The following is a 9930-nucleotide window of genomic DNA, read 5'->3' as shown; positions in this document are numbered from 1 at the left end:
GGGGCGCCATATTTGTGGGAGGTTTGATAGGAGGTAAATTCTTGTGTGAGGGGGGTCAAAAGATGGAGTTAGCTCTTGGGGAAAGGTTCAGGAAGCAGCCTGATCTTAGAGGAGACTGATCTTATTTGTGGTGGTGGTGGTGGGGGATGGTGGTGCATCATCAGGAGGGAAAACAATGTTCTTGAGGGGAGATATTAGAAGGATCCTGCTATTGGGGGAAGGGTCATCAGAAGGGGACAATAAAATATTCAGGCTTCTACCTGGAAATTAGCCTAATATTCAGTGCTGGCATCTGTGTAGCTAATTATCCAAAATAGGACAGCCTTTTATGCAGTCTTTTCCGGCTGCTTTGCTAGGGAGACGAAGACTCTAAATATGGTCTGTGCCAGCATAAGTGCCATCTTCTCCCTAAATCTGCCCCTAAACTGGGGATCAAAGATGATATTCAGTGGCACTGCCCTATTAAGTGCCATTAAATATCAGTGGTCGGCCAGCTCAGCAAGTTTAAGTGGGCAGGAGCATCTCTTGACCGCTAAACTATACTCCCTATCAACCCTTCATAATCAACATAATTCATGTATTGTGCTGCTGTTATATTTGACTTCACTTACAACACAAACATATTTGTATACAGATGGGTCAAATTCATTGCAAGGCAGATTAAGCAATTGTTTCTCATCAACTAGAATAATGATTGGAAGAAAAGAAAAAAAACTTTGGTTTCTTATCTATAAAAGTTTGATCAAGCCCTCTTTATATGAACAGCTTTGTAGTCTCGGTTTTCTTAGGTAAATTTGGATTGTAAGTCTGACCAACACCAATGGATTATGGACTGTGGTGTCTTTAGCCAGCTTTTGCATCAGTGCCCCCCCCTCCCCCATATGTATTTCTACTATGTCCCAAGGTCCTTTCCCCTTCCTTTTGGTGATAAAGAGTATCAAAATCCCAGTCTGGGATCCATTCACTCTTTCAAAAGATATTCCCCTTCCACCTTTAAACTCCTAGATAGCACTGGAAGCATCAGCATAAGAACATAAGAATTGCCTCTGCTGGGTCAGACCGGTGGTCCATCGTGCCCAGCAGTCCACTTCTGCAGCGGCCCCTAGGTCAAGGACCTGAGCACTAACTGAGTCTAGCCTTACCTGAATACGTTCTGGTCTAGCAGGAACTTGTCTAACTTTGTCTTGAATCCTAGGGGGGTGTTTTCTCCTAAGATAGCCTTAAGAACATAAGAACATAAGAACATAAGAAGTTGCCTCCACTGGGTCAGACCAGAGGTCCATCCTGCCCAGCGGTCCGCTCCCGCGGCGGCCCATCAGGTCCGCGACCTGTGAAGTGGTTACTGACCAATTCAATAACCTACCTCAAGTTCTATCTGTACCCCTCTATCCCCTTATCCTCCAGGAACCCATCCAAACCTTTCTTGAACCCCTGTACAGAGTTCTGGCTTATCACCTCCTCTGGAAGCTTGTTCCATGTGTCCACCACCCTCTGGGTAAAAAAGAACTTCCTAGCATTTGTTCTAAACCTGTCCCCTTTCAATTTCTCCGAGTGACCCCTAGTGCCTGTGGCTCCCCACAGTTTGAAGAATCTGTTCTTATTCACTTTCTCTATGCCCTTTAGGATTTTGAAAGTTTCTATCATGTCCCCTCTAAGTCTCCTCTTCTCCAGGGAGAACAGCCCCAGCTTTTTTAACCTGTCAGCGTATGAGAAATTTTCCATACCTTTTATCAGTTTAGTCGCCCTCCTCTGCACTCCCTCGAGTACCGCCATATCCTTTTTGAGGTACGGCGACCAGTATTGAACACAGTACTCCAGGTGCGGGCGCACCATTGCGCGATACAGCGGCATGATGACTTCCTTTGTCCTGGTTGTGATACCTTTTTTGATGATGCCCAGCATTCTATTTGCTTTCTTTGAGGCTGTCGCACACTGTGCCGATGGTTTCAGTGATGTGTCTACCATCACCCCCAGGTCCCTTTCAAGGTTACTCACCCCTAGTAGTGTTCCCCCCATTTTGTAGCTGAACATCGGGTTCTTTTTCCCTACATGCATGACCTTGCATTTCTGTACATTAAAACTCATTTGCCACTTGTTTGCCCAGTCTTCCAGTCTCGTTAGGTCCCTTTGCAGGTCTTCACAGTCTTCCGTGTTTCTAACCCTGCTGCAGAGTTTGGTGTCATCAGCAAATTTGATAACCTCACATTTTGTCCCCGTCTCCAGATCGTTTATAAATATATTGAACAGTAGAGGTCCCAGCACTGACCCCTGCGGAACTCCGCTCGTGACCCATTGCCAGTCTGAGTATTGGCCTTTTATTCCTCTGTTTCCTGCCTGCCAACCAGTGTTTGATCCATCGGTGGATATCCCCTTGCACCCCGTGATTCCACAGCTTTTTATGTAGCCGTTCGTGAGGTACCTTGTCGAAGGCTTTTTGGAAGTCAAGGTAAATGATGTCTATGGATTCCCCCTTATCCATCTGGCTGTTTATTCCCTCAAAGAAGTGCAGCAAGTTCGTGAGGCACGACCTTCCCTTGCTGAAGCCATGCTGGCTCGCCCTCAGTTGTCCATTGTTTTCTATGTGTTCACAGATTGAATCCTTTACCATTGCTTCCATCATCTTTCCTGGAACCGAGGTCAAGCTCACAGGCCTGTAGTTTCCCGGGTCACCCCTTGATCCCTTCTTGAAGATGGGCGTGACATTTGCTATTTTCCAGTCTTCTGGGATCTCCCCAGTTTTTAGGGAGAGGTTACATATTTGTTGAAGTGTCTCTGCTATTTCGTTTCTCAGTTCTTTTAGTACCCTTGGGTGGATGCCGTCCGGGCCTGGTGATTTGTCGCTCTTTAGTCTGTCTATCTGTCTGAGGACATCCTCTTTACTTACCTCTAGTTGAATCAGTCTTTCGTCGTGTTCTCCGTTTATAAACACCTCGGGTTCTGGGATATTGGATGTGTCCTCTCTGGTGAAGACTGACGAGAAGAAATTGTTTAACCTGTCAGCTATCTCTTTTTCTTCCTTTATCGCTCCTTTCCTGTCTCCATCATCCAGTGGTCCCACTTCCTCTCTGGCTGATTGTTTCCCTTTCACATACCTGAAGAAGGGTTTGAAGTTTCTTGCTTCTCCTGCCAGTCTTTCCTCATACTCTCTCTTTGCTTTCTTGACCTCTTGATGGCATTTTTTCTGGTGTCTTTTGTGTTCTTCCTGGTTTTCCTTTGTTGGTTCCTTTTTCCATTTCTTGAAGGATGATTTCTTGTCGCTTATCGCCTTTTTAGCTGTAGTTGTTATCCATGCTGGGTTTCTAGTTCGATTTTTTTTTCTCCCTTTCCTAAACCTTGGGACGTACAGGTCTTGTGCCTCGAGCACTGTGCCTTTAAGCAGTGTCCAGGCTTCCTTTACGGTCTTCACCTTCCCTGAGCTGTTTCTGAGCTTTTTCCCTACCATTTTCCTCATGTCCTTGTAGTTTCCTTTTCTGAAGTTAAGTGCTGTCGTTGTGGTTCTTTTCACCTTTGGTGTTCCCATGTTTAATTTGTACTGGATCATGTTGTGATCGCTGTTCCCTAATGGTGCTAGTACCACCACTTCCTTTGCGGGTCCCTCCAGCCCGTTGAGGATTAGGTCTAGAGTGGCCTCCCCTCGCGTTGGTTCCGTGACTAGCTGCTCCATGAAACAGTCCCTTATCACCTCTAGGAATTTAGTTTCTCTCGTGCAATTTGAGTGTCCAATGTCCCAGTCTATTCCCGGATAGTTGAAGTCTCCCATAACCACCACCCTTCCACTTTTGCACTCCTGCCTCAGTTCGGCCTCCAGGTCCAGGTCGTTAGCTTCTGGTTGTCCTGGTGGGCGATAGTACAGTCCCAATTTGATGTCAGCTCCTTCCCCTCCTGTCAGTTTAACCCATAGTGACTCCAAACTGTCTGCCCTTGTTGTTTCTGTTCTGGATGAAGGAATGGAGTCCTTTATATACAGGGCTATTCCTCCCCCCTTCTTGTGTGCCCTGTCCCTCCTGTAGAGTTTGTACCCTTGCAGGGCCACGTCCCATTTGTTGTCCTCTGACCACCATGTCTCTGTGATTCCTATTATGTCTAGGTCCTTGTTTCTGGCTATAACTTCTAGCTCCCCCATTTTAGTCCTTAGGCTCCTAGCATTTGTGTATAGGCAATTTAAGTCCCAGTTAGTTACCTTTTCTTTAGGATCTACTCTTGATTTGTTGCTCCTGCTGGTCTCCTCACGGGCTGCCTGTGGAGTGTCTAACCCGTCCTCTGCCCGTTTCTTAGTTCTTTGATAGCCCTCTGGTTTCGTCTGTTTCCTCCTTGTCGTGCTTATTTGCTCTAATTTCCTCTCAGGTCCCTGTACTGCATCTTTGGGTTTATGTCCAAAAAGTGTCCATTTTATCTCTGGTCCGCAAACGCCATTTCCTGTTTCAGTATCCTTGCTTGATACTGTGGCCCGGTGTGTCGAGGTCAGATCGACTATCGGCTTTCCCCTCGTTGTCAGTTTAAAGTCATGTCTATGCAGGTCTGGATGTTACGTGCCAGCATCCTCGTCCCAGCCGTGCTCAAATGCAGTCCGTCTCTCCTGTAGAGCTTGTTTTTCCCCATGAAGGTTGACCAGTTTCGTACAAAGAGGAAACCCTCCTCCTCACACCATCGTCTCAGCCATCCATTTGTTGCTTGCAGCTCGGTCTGCCTCCTCGCATCTGCCCTTGGTACTGGCAGGATCTCAGAAAAGGCTATCTTCCCTGTCCTCAACTTCAGCTTCCTCCCCAGGATCTTAAACTGCTCGGTCAGTGTAGTCATGTTGAAATTCCTTCTGCTGACGTCATTTGTTCCGACGTGGACAATCACTGCTGTTTCCTCCGTCTCAGCTCCCTCCATGATTCTCTCGATTCTGTCGGAGATGTCCTTTGTCCTCGCCCCTGGGAGACATGTCACTAGGCGATCCGCTCTGCCCCCTGCTATGTGACTGTCCACCTCTCTCAGGATTGAGTCTCCCACAACAATAGCAGATTTTCCTTTTCTCAGCTTCCTCCTGGGTCTCAGGTCTGTGTCGATGATTGGGTCCTCTAATCCTTCCTCCTCCTGAATGATTCCTCCGCAAGGTTCCTCTCCCTCAGCTCCTGGTGGGTCCTGGCGGCTCTTGGTGGCTCCTGGCGGGTCCTGTCCTCCATCCGTTTGTTCCATTCTGAAGATCGGGTGATCCTGTGTCTCTACCATCCTGCAGGCCTCTTCGATGAATCTCTCGAGCTCTCTGACCTGTTCGCTGATGTGGATTTCTCTGGTGGTGTCCTCAGTTGGTTCAAAATCCCTTGGTTCCTCTATGGAGCGGAGTCCCTCTAGCTCCTGCACTTTGATCTGCAGTCTCCCGACCTCCTTCCTTAGGCTAGCCAGTTCCTGACATCGACCGCATATGTAGGCCTGCCTCCCGGAAGGGAGGTAGTCATACATGTGACAATCAATGCAGTATACTGGAAAGCTTCGCTGGCCTTCTGCTGCCTCCATTTTTCCTTCCTTGTGAATTTAAGTTGGTGCGCTGGAGTACGCCCGACGTGTATCTAGGTAGAGAGAGAAGAAATAGTAAGTATAGAAGAAAGTGTAAGAAAATTGTTTTTTTTTTTTTTTTTTTTTAAGTTATTTAAGAAGATTGAAGATGGATTTTGCTGCTGAGCAGCCTGGACGCCTGGTTCCTTCTCTCGGCTCCTTCGCGAAGGCGGCCCTCGCTAAGGCGAGCGCCTTTGCCGCTCGCCTTCGCCGCGCGCCGTTGGCTCTCCCTCTTTTAAGGGGGAGCCCGGGCTCCGAAGCGACCTCTGACGCGGTGGGGGTGGGCGGAGCTCTCTCTCGCCGCTGCCCCGGTTAGCTTCTGCCCCTCCTCGCTGGCTGTCTAACCCTGCTCTGCGTCCCGGCTTTCTCCCCTCAGTTCTCCGATCCTACCTGCTTCTCCTGCTTCTCCTACAAGCAAGCAAAGACAAGGGGAAGAGCATTCCAGTTTTCCACCACTCTCTGGGTGAAAAAGAACTTCCTTACCTTTGTACAGAATCTATCCCCTTTTAACTTTAGAGAGTGCTGTCTCGTTCTCCCTACCTTGGAGAGGGTGAATAACCTGTTTTTATCTAAGTCTATTCCCTTCATTATCTTGAACGTTTCAATCATGTCCCCTCTCAGTCTCCTCTTTTCAAGGGAGAAGAGGCCCAGTTTCTCTAATCTTTCACTGTACGACAACTCCTCCAGCCCCTTAACCATTTTAGTCGCTCTTCTCTGGATCCTTTCGAGTAGTACCGTGATATTCTTCAATTACGGCGACCTGTGCTGGACGCAGTATTCCAGGTGGGGTTGCACCATGGCCCAGTACAGTGGCATGATAACCTTCTCCAATCTGTTCATGATCTCCTTCTTAATCATTCCAAGCATTCTGTTCACCCTTTTCACCACCGCCGCGCATTTTGCGGATGGCTTCATTGACTTGTCAACCTGTACTCCTTAGTCTCTTTCCTGGGGGGTCTCTCCGAGTACTGCACCAGACATCCTGTATTTGTGTACAAGATTTTTGTTACCGACACTTATCCACATTAAACTTATCCACATTGAACTTCATTTACCATGTTGCGGCCCATTTCATGAGCGTGTTTATGTCCTGTTGCAGGTCTTCGCAATTCTCCTGCGTCATCACTACTCTGAATAAGTTTGTATCGTCTGCAAATTTAACCACCTTGCTCGTCATTCCAATTTCCAGGTCATTTATAAATATGTTGAAGAGCACAGGCCCAAGCACCGAACTCTGCAGCACTCCACTGGTGATGCTTTTCCAGTCCGAGTATTGTCCATTTACCCCCACTTTCTGTTTTCTATCTGCCAACCAGTTTTTGATCTACGTGAGTATTTCACCCTCAATCCCATGGCTCACAATTTTTCAAAGTAGTCGTTCATGCAGGACCTTGTCAAATGCCTCCTGAAAATCCAGTAATACAATGTTGACTGGGTCACCTTTGTCTATCTGCCTGTTAACTCCCTCGAAGAAGTGCAGCAAGTTTGTCAAGCACGATCTTTCGTTGCTGGCTGGTCCTCATCAGATTGTGTCCGTCAAGGTGGTCAACGATGCAGTCTTGATCAGCGCCTCTACCATCTTTCCCAGTACCGGGGTCAGACTCACCAGCCTGTAGTTTTCCGGATCTCCCCTCCAACCTTTCTTGAAGATCGGCATAACATTCGCCATTTTCCAGTCTTCCGGAATCCTCCCCGATTTGATCGACAGATTGGTTATTAGTTGAAGCAGTTCAGCTATAACCCCTTTCAGTTCCTTGATTACCATTGGATGGATGCCATCCGGTCCAGGGGATTTGTCATTTTTAAGCCTGTCAATCTGCCTGCATATCTCTTCTAGCATGACCATCAACCCAGTCAGTTTTCCATCTTCGTTTCCTAGGTAGAGCCTGTCGGCTTCTGGTATGTTGCGTATATCCTCTTTTGTAAGCACAGATACAAAAAACATGTTCAGTTTGTCGGTGATAGCTTTGTCCTCTTTTAGCATTCCCTTTATTCCATGGTCATCCAACAGTCCCACTGCTTGCTTCATGGGTCGTTTCCCCTTAACGTATTGAAAGAACAGCTTGAAGTTTTTCACCTCCTTGGCAATTTTTTCCTAGTAGTCCATTTTGGCCCCTCTTACCACCTTATGGCACCTGCATTGATGTAGCTTGTGTTTTTTCCAGTTTTTGTCCGTTTTTGATCTTTTCCATACTTTAAAAGAAATCTTCTTGTCTCTGATCGCTTCTTTCACCACTACAGTGAGCCACACCGGTTCCTCATTCTTTTTCCTCTTGGATCCCTTGTTGATATGCGGTATATGTAGATTTTGTGCCTCGGTGATTGTGTCATTAAAAAGGGACCATGCTTGGCCTAGCATTTTTACAGCACCTATCCTCTTCTTAATCTTCTTCCCCACCATGAGTAATTCCCTTTTCGGAAGTTCAGCGCCGTGGCCATCGTTCTGGATCGTTGTTTCACCCTCGTGTCCAGCGGATCATACGCACTGCCTGTGCCTGGCCCGAAGCCTTCCCTCTGCCTTGTGCTGTCTCATTGAAAAGAGGAGTTTATGTCAGAGAAGACAAGATGCGGCAGAGGGAAGGCTCCAGGCCAGCACCTACAACATGCTACTTCCAGTGTCCAGTGAGGTCCTAACTCTCTATAGCATGCACTAAAGACAGGTGGCAGTAGGCACATTACCGCCACCTGACTAACTAATGCAAGAGCGTGGTTTGTTCTGAAAGTTGTCTTACACATGCTTAGATGTCGCAATGCACCTCTGAACGCGTGAAGTAGGCATCTGAAATGTAGGCATGCAAGATGCTGGCTTACATGTCACACGTCTATACAACACTGTAGGCATGATTCTAATATGTGTGCCTAGCGGTTGATTAACAACCGCATGCCTGCTAAGGCACTCTATAGAGAGTCAGGCTCTAAGGGTTTGAAGATAGAATGGGAGCATTAGGGTTTGAGAAAGAGAGAGTAGACTGGACAGTAGGCAGGATGGGAGGGGGGCAAGAAGAAAGAGGGAAATATGGTGGACCAAGATTTGGGTAGTATAGTTAGACATCAATGATAATGATTTCTCTCCATTATGCGATACCTGTTGCATAACACCTCTTAGTTTTTATAGCCCATGACACAGCCCTTGTAAATGCAAAACATGGCCATGTCGGGCTTTTAACTGTTTATAAGAAACCCCCCTTTGGGGGTGATGACAGAGCTTGAAAAGAAGAAAATCTTTGTGTATAGTTGTTTTAAAATCAGCATTTATCTGTTTGCATTGAAAGTGAATGGGAGCAGTTGTGACTGCCATCTATTTGTGATACTGGAGAATTGCATCCAGTTCACATAGCAGAGGGGGTTGGATAACACGTTATGTAAATCATGCACTGACCCCCCTCTTTTACAAAGGCGCGCTAAGCATTCTAGCGTGTGTTAACTGATTTAGCGCTCGCTAAATCGGCTACCATACCTTAGTAAAAGGACCCGTGAGGGATGAACACACAGACATTTTTAAGGGACTATTTCATGAATGTGAATGAAGTTTGTGGGCCCAAATGAATGTGGGGATATAAACTGAGATTAGCTGTATCAGAATAGGGAAAGCGGAAATCTACTCCCCATGAATTCAAAAGACACAACAAATGGTTGGGGAGATAGAGCTAGTAGGGTTGTGGCATAGGCAGCAGAACACATTTTTGTTTGATGGGGGGGGGGCAAAAGCTTTGCCCTAGATCCTGCCCAAGCTCCACTCCAGAACCAACCCAGCCCTACCCCTATAATAATAGTACTAATTGAAATGTCATTGTTTCCATACAATGCATAATGGTTAACCACAAAATTAAACTACACTCTATGCTTCTCAACATTCATTCCTACCAGAACACCTGGTCTTGGTCAGACATGCAGAACACAGATAACCCCTATGCAAACACAAGACCAAAAACTAACCCCTCCCCTTTTACAAAACCATAGTGCGGGTTTTAGCACCGGCCGTGGTGGTAACAGCTCTGATGCTCATAGGAATTCTATGAGCATGGGAGCTGTTACTATCATGGCTGATGCTAAAAACTGCACTACGGTTTTCTAAAGGGGAGGTAAAAGAACTAATATACCCAAACGAAACCCTAAGATGCCAGACTCTACTTTGCATTATAACACCAATGAAAGAGAAAGCAATTAATTTCTTCCTGAACAGTGCAAGATATAGACAGCAGATATAAATTCTCAAAACTGACACATTTCAATCACTAAATTGAAAATAAAATCATATTCCCTACCTTTGTTGTCTGGTGATTTTATTTTTCTATCATCTTTTCCCAGTCTCTGGTTGCACTTCCTTCTGTCTGTGCTCTGTGTTTCCAGGGCCTTCATATCCCTCCTGCCATCTTTTTGGGGTTCGAGGGG

This window comes from Geotrypetes seraphini, chromosome 12 (assembly GCF_902459505.1).
Source record: "Geotrypetes seraphini chromosome 12, aGeoSer1.1, whole genome shotgun sequence".
NCBI lineage: Eukaryota > Metazoa > Chordata > Amphibia > Gymnophiona > Dermophiidae > Geotrypetes > Geotrypetes seraphini.
The sequence above is the reverse complement of the archived record's forward strand: the minus strand, read 5'-3'. Positions refer to the sequence as shown.